Below are 7839 nucleotides of genomic sequence, written 5' to 3'. Positions count from 1 at the left end.
ATAAAATTTTATAACTACTTTGTGTATAATAATTGACTTACCCTCGTAGGTTCTTCCTTGTAGCAAGGGGAGAAAGATTTCGCACTACATTAATCTACACCGTGTAGGTGCTCACCCCCCTCCCTCTTTTTTTAATGAAAAGAAGGAAGAAGAAACATTACTTGACCTCAATACTAATTTTAACATTCGCAATTTTAACATTTGCTATGAATTTTTACATCATTTGGTTCATCATAATAGACCCTAACAAATGGTACCTCCTAATCAGGGCACAAAGTCCTTAGGCCACCATCCAGTCACACTTATACAGGGTATAAATGATAGAAGCTGCCATAATTATACAGCAGGTACATGTCATTGTGCTTGACAAAAAAAATCTATTGAGATATCACTGTATCACATTCTTTATTTTGGTACTCCTAAAAGGCAGATATTTGTGGGTTTGATAGTTGATGCACTTCTGTTTACATTGTCATCTGACGGCATACAGCGTTTCTTGTCTATTACAGACATTGACACAGTGGTCAGAGAAAGGTAATGGATGAAGCAGAGCAATGTAAGCATTGGACATGTACAAGAATGCTGCGTGGTGTCTAGATATTAAAATACTACCGAAACAAGCAGTTTAAACAGTCACTGGGTGGTTGACAACATATAATCCATTTTACATAACCAATGAATTAAGTATAACCAGATGTTTTCTCTTTTACAACATTACCATAAAGGAGGCCATGGTAGTAAAGAAAAGCTACATAAAATAAAATGTGTTTCCCGTAGTACAAAATGAACCAATTATAATTTGTTGTGCATTAATTACAATCAACTGTTTTCTCTTTTTACAGTAAAACTGCAATGAAAATTAAATTCAGGTTGTTTCCCTTTGCTACAAAAGTACTGTAATGAAACCCACATTACATTGTTTAGTGTTACACCAGTGTTCAAAATGCCCGCCATTCATTTCAACACGTGCTTCATGATGGCGAACCCAGTCTTGTCACACTCATTCACACGTGTGCTCATATGCCTTCACGGTATTGGCAGCATCGAATATCCTCTGTGTAAGTTCATCCACACTATTTACTTTCTGGACATAAGTAATTCCCTTCATAGGGCCCGAAAAGTAAAAAAAATCCAGTGGATTTAAATCAGGACTGCATGCTGGCCATCAATGTGCACAAAAACATCCTATCCATTGTCCTAGAAATCGTCCATTCAAAACCTCCATACTGTGTGACCAGTGTGGGGTGGAGCACCACCATGGAGGAACCATGTATTGTGACATATGGCTAATGGAACATTTTCCAATGAAGTTGTTAGCAATGTCTCCTCTAGATAGTTTCGGTAATTGTTAGGAATCCATCATGCAGGTAAAACGTAAGGCCCAATAATTAAATCATCGATTATACCTGCCCGTACATTTACAGAAAAGTGGTACTGAAAATGTGTTGCTACTACTTGGCATGGATTGTGTTCATTCCTCGTGTGCACGTTATGAAAATTAGTTATTCTGTCGTGAATCAAACACGGTTCAATCTGTGATGAGTATTTAGTTTACCATGCGATCTGTTGTTGCCTACCTGTTTCCGATTCACTCTCGCTATATCTTTATGCGCAGGGGCAGGGGTGATCCTAGAAGTCGGTCTAGGGGGGTTTTGGGGGAATGGAATATCGCTTAACTAAACGAGAGTTGGGGTCCTCCACCGACAAATTGTTAAAATTTGGTGTTGCTTAAAGTAGTTTTTGGTAACATGTCTACAGAATGTGTGTGCTCGTGAAAATAATACGATTTGTCCCAGATGTCTGGCAATTTCGAATTTTTTTGTCTGGGGTCAGCAGTTTGTGTTGGTAGGCATACCCAGCATAGGCCTATTTAGCTTCCTTGATTGTTGTAGGTGGTATTCGTACGTTAATAATCATCCAGTGTATATTAATAAATAATAAGATGCCCTTTTTAAGTTAATAATCATCTAGTGTATATTAATAAATAATAAGATGCCGTGTTTAAGTTAAATGATATTTATTGGTTTAGATAGTAAGCAATTTGCTGCTCTTATTCTTTTGTTGAAATGTGTTTGAAATACATAGCCCCATAGCTAACTCCTTGCCACCGCCCCTGCACAGCAGTAAATAATGCGAACCGATCGCTTACATAAGCGTACCTGTGTTGGAGGACGTGTGGGACAGGCTACCTTAGTTTTTCATTCTCTTTAATGGATTCTTCCAGTCTACTATGCATAATGTTTCCACAAGTCACATCTAATCCGTGTGCGCTGTCCAGTGTCAACTTTTCCAAAAACATTGTCCTGAGCCGAACTTTTTTTTTTTTCCCTGGAACATTTGTAGGAAATGGACAAACATTTTACTAGATGTTTTAAATCATTTGGTTGTGATTTACTAACATGATTTTTTTTTTTGGCAGCTTATACCAATTACATCTTGTATGTCGGTTCGTATATGCCTAAAATACTTCTCCTTAACTTTCTGCCAGTTACTCGTCTTGTTCGCATTGTGATAATCTAACTACTTCTCATCTTGTAGCAGACTCTTACAGTTAATGAGACAAATGTATTGTCATCTATGAAACTTCCAAAATAAATATAATCTTAAATCATTGCAGTGCCAAATGTTTTATCTGCCAAGTGCCTAAACCTAGTCTGAAGAGCCAGTAGTTACTCAGATACCCTGAATTTTGAAAATACGTGTTGGTCAGTTGATAAGACTGTCAGGTTTTCCATGATAATAGCTTACCCTTGCTCTTTGTAGGAAGGTGCTCCCACAAACAGTGATGTTATTTTATTCCTTATTTGTCTTCCGCATGTACACTACTGGCCATTAAATTTGCTACACCTAGAAGAAATGGAGATGATAAATGGGTATTCATTGGATAAATATATTATACTACAGCTGACGTGATTACATTTTCATGCAATTTGGGTGCATAGATCCTGAGAAATCAGTACCCAGAACAACCACCTCTGGTCGTAATAACGGCCTTGATACGCCTGGGCATTGAGTCAAACAGAGCTTGGATGGCGTGTACAGGTACAGCTGCCCATGCAGCTTCAACACGATACCACAATTCATTAAGAGTAGTGACTGGCGTATTGTGACGAACCAGTTGCTCGGCCACCATTGACCAGACGTTTTCAATTGGTGGGAGATATGGAGAATGTGCTGGCCAGGGCAGCAGTCGAACATTTTCTGTATTACATTTTGCCATTCGTGCAACCAGGTTCGTCATTGAGTACACCATTGCAGGCGCTCCTGCTTGTGATGCAGCATCAAGGGTAACCGGAGCCGTGGTCTCTGAGCTGATAGTCCATGCTGCTGCGTCGTCGAACTGTTTGTGCAGATCGTTTTTGTCTTGCAAACATCACCATCTGTTGACTCGGGGATCGAGACGTGGCTGCACGATCCGCTACAGTCATGCGGATAAGATGCCTGTCATGTCGACTGCTAGTGATACGAGGCTGTTGGGATCCAGTACGGTGTTCCGTATTACCCTCCTGAACCAACCGATTCCATATTCTGCTAACAGTCATTGGATCTCGACCAACGTGAGCAGCAATGTCGTGATACGATAAACCGCAATTGCGGTAGGCTACAATCCGACCTTTATCAAAATCGGAAACATGATGGTACGTAATTCTCCTCCTTACACGAGGCATCACAACAATGTTTTACCAGGCAACGCCGGTCAACTGCTGTTTGTGTATGAGAAATCGGTTGGCAACTTTCCTCATGTCAGCACGTCGTAGGTGTCGCCACCGTCGTCAACCTTATGTGAATGCTCTGAATAGCTAATCATTTGCGTATCACAGCATCTTCTTCCGGTCGATTAAATTTTGCGCCTGTAGCACGTCATCTTCGTGATGTAGCAATTTTAATAGCCAGTGGTGTAATAAAATAATCTTCAGTCTTGATAAATTTGCTACACGATCAAAGTCCAAACAGAAAAGGGTAATAAATTCCTGTAGTAATTTCTTGATGCAAATACTTAGTCTCCTCATGTATTATAAGTTTCAGTACAGTCCAGATATCTAAATCCAAGGCATGAGATGACAAAAATATAGTAAATTTTGATTACAAATATGTGTAGCAAGGTGTTAGTAATTATTTTCTATTTTAACTGTCAAACCAAATTTCTTCCATTCCAGATTCATGTTACACTCCAGGACTGCCATGTGAGAGAGTCTGCTGTATGTAAAATCCATTAAAATTTTGTTACTCTTAAAGTGTTTTCCTTTTCACTATATTCTTTACTATTATTTATCATTATTATTTACTCCTTCATACTGGGAAATAGTTATCGACAGAATTAGATAACAGAGTACCTTGTTATATGCTACCTCTGTATATACATCAGAGCAACTTTTAGTACTCACTGTCAGCTTTTCTGTACAAGTTTTTACAGAAGCATTTTTGCGTGTAGCTTTCATTGACGACATGCTCCCTGCCCTTTTACTAGATGACTCTGCCATGGTGGACTTAGTTTTGCGTTTTATTCGGGCAGGGGTTTTTTATAGTTTAAACTGAGTGTTTGTTTTTTTTAGCGTTGATTCTGGCTTTTAGCCTCTGATTTTAAACTGAGTTTTTAATGTGTTCTTGGTGGTTGGCTTTTCCTCTTTTTTTTCTCTATGGTCGGCCAACCACCGTCACACTCTGTGTGTTTTACTTTGTTTTGTCTGATCTCTGTCGGAGTCTTTCTCATCCTGTGTCGTCTGACGTCTTTCCTGCTGTTTGTTTTTTTTATTCTCTTTGGGCGGTTTTAATTTTTTTGGGAAAAAGGGACCGATGACCACGCAGTCTGGTCCCTTTAATCCCACAAACCAACCAAGCTTTCATTGACAGTGTTAGATATCTCTTACTCTGAGGCGCTCCTTAAGACATCCATGTAGAGTTGGAAGCTCTGTCATGTACTTGGTGTGACATAAAGGCATTTGCTGACAAAATTCTAATGCCACACGTCTCCCAAGGAATACCTCAAATAAACAATAATACAACACAAACAAAATATGTGTACTAATATGTAACAATACATGCAAAATGTGGGCCTATGTGCCTTACATTATTAATAAACTGCACAATTCCTCATTTCTAGAGTTCCGTATCTCAGCTGATAAGAATGGAACCCATACAGGATCACTATGTTATTCGTCCGTCTGTCTGCCTACCCGTGCGACCATTTTTATTTTATTTATTTACACGTCAAGTTCTGTAAAACCAAATTGAGGAGCAAATCTCCAAGGTCCTGTAACGTGTCAGTACATGACATTACAACATAAAAGTAATAACAGATAAAAATAAAATGTGTATGAGCCTGAAAAACGTCAAGCCATAAGTTTCAGTAAACCCAGTCAGCAATATAACGTAAGAATCAGCTTAATTTTTAAGGAACTCCTCAACAGAATAGGAGGAGTGACCCATGAGGAAACTCTTTAGTTTAGATTTGAAAGCGCATGGATTACTGCTAGATTTTTGAATTCTAGTGGTAACTTCTTGGAAATGGTTGCAGCAGTATACTGCACGCCTTTCCGCACAAGAGTTAAGGGAGTCCAATCCAAATGCGGGTTTGATTTCTGCCGAGTATTAACTGAGTGAAAGCTGATTATTCTTGGAAATAAGCTAATATTGTTAACAAGAAATGACAGTAAGGAATATATATATTGAGAGGCCAATGTCGAAATACTCAGACCTGTGAACGGGGGTCTACAAGAGGTTCGTTAACTTACACGACTTATTGCTCGAACCACCTGTTTCTGGGCCAAAACTATCCTTTTAGAATGGGAATAGTTACCCCAAAAACATAATACCATACAACATAAGTGAATGAAAATAAGCAGAGTAGACTAATTTTCATGTCGGGAGATCACTCAATTCAGATTGCATTCGAATCATAAAAATGGCAGCATTAAGTCTTTGAACAAGATCCTGAGCGTGTGCTTTCCACGACAGTTTACTATCTATCTGAACACCTAGAAATCTGAACTGTTCAGTTTCACTAATCATATGCCCATTCTGTGAAATTAAAGTGTCAGGTTTTGTGGAATTGTGTTAGAAACTGTTAAAACTGAGTCTTACTGTGATTTAGCGTTAGTTTATTTTCTACAGGCCATGAACTTATCTCATGAACTGCACTATTTGAAACCGAGCCAATGTTGCACGCAACATCCTTTACTACCAAGCTAGTGTTATCAGGAACAGAAATATTTTAGAGTTATCCATAATTATTTATTTATTTACATAGTTTATGCCCACATTGGAGCACTAAAATCAAACATAATACAACAGAGTCTACAATGATTAAATTTAGGTCTTAGCAGTCAGCAATTTCTTCGTTTTCCAAAACTTCTTCATTCGCAGTGATCTGGCTGCTCGTTCTTCCGCAGGTATGACATATTTCTTCCATTCTGATGGTTTGAATCTCAGCCGTGTGTATTTGTTCTTCAGAAGCAGTTTCTCTTCACTTTGTTGAATTTGGTGTGTGGTGATGTTCAGTTCATCCAGATCACTTTGTACTTCTTTAACCAGATGTTTTTGGTTTTACTGTTCCAGAAGTAGTCAAAAAGTTGCTTCAGGATTCTAGTATTTGGAAGGTGAGATATGTGGCCGAAAAATGCAATCCTTATTTTCTGCATTTTAACAAATATGGATTCACTTTCTTTATACACTACTGAATTTGGCAAAAGTCTCCTCTGCCCATTAACTTGATGTTTCTTACTGATAATTGTTAGGAGTATTCTTATCTCAACTTTCTGCAATTTGTCAGTTGCTTGAGTATTTGGTCGGAATAGTGTTTCGCTTGCATATGTTGCTTCCAGTTTAACGATGGAGGAGTAATGTCGAAATTTAGCATTTACTGAGAGAGATTGTTTTTAGTAGGTGGCCACATTGTTCTCTGCGCTCACTGAAGTTCTAATGTTCTACTATCTACTGATGCTCTTTCATTAACATTCCAGGTAATAATCTCACCAAGATATTTAAACTTTATTTTAATTTTTTGATCATTATGGAGTATGATATGGGATGTGTCAACCGAGAAAGCTGGGCATCATTTCTGTTTTCTCAAACGAAATTTGCAATCCAATCTTTGCAGCTAGTCGTTCTGTTTGTTCTGTCTGAACCTTTTCTTCATTAATATTGTTTGCTAACAGCGGCAAATCATCTGCAAATGCAAGGCAGTTAAGTTGAATCTTTCATCCAGTCTTAACAGGTGGTGGGCATATCTTTTTCCATTTACACATGATTTTCTCCAGCACCCAATAGAACAATAATGGAGACGATCCATTGCCTTGTCATAGACCAGTATGGATCTCAAAAGGGTTAGAGAATTCATTTCTGAACCTTACTCTAGCTTTAGTATTTTGAAGGGTGACTGCAACGAGGTTGACACGTTTCTGATGTAAACCAAATTCTTTAAGAATTGACAGTAGAGATTCACGAGGGATACTATCGTAGGCCTTTTTAAAATCGACAAACGTGATCATTAGTTTCTTGTCCCTGACCCTTTGATGTTTCATTATCCATATGAGACTAATAATTTGATCAGGACAGCTTCGTCCTGGACGAAAGCCTCCTTGATATTCGCCTAGTTCACAATCAAGCTGTTCATGAATTCTGAAATACAGAACCTTGGAAGAAATTTTATAAGTAATATCCAGCCAGGATGTACCCCTATAATTATTTGGATCCAATCTATCTCCTTTTTTGTGTAGTGGATGGATTATCGCAACATTCCATTCCTCTGGTAACTTCTCAGTATTCCAAATGTCAGTAAGATGTTTAAGTTCAGGATAATTTGTACATTTGCATATTTCCAAAGTTCTGCCACTAGTTGGT

This window comes from Schistocerca americana, chromosome 11 (genome assembly GCF_021461395.2).
Source record: "Schistocerca americana isolate TAMUIC-IGC-003095 chromosome 11, iqSchAmer2.1, whole genome shotgun sequence".
NCBI lineage: Eukaryota > Metazoa > Arthropoda > Insecta > Orthoptera > Acrididae > Schistocerca > Schistocerca americana.
Note: the sequence above shows the minus strand (reverse complement) of the source record.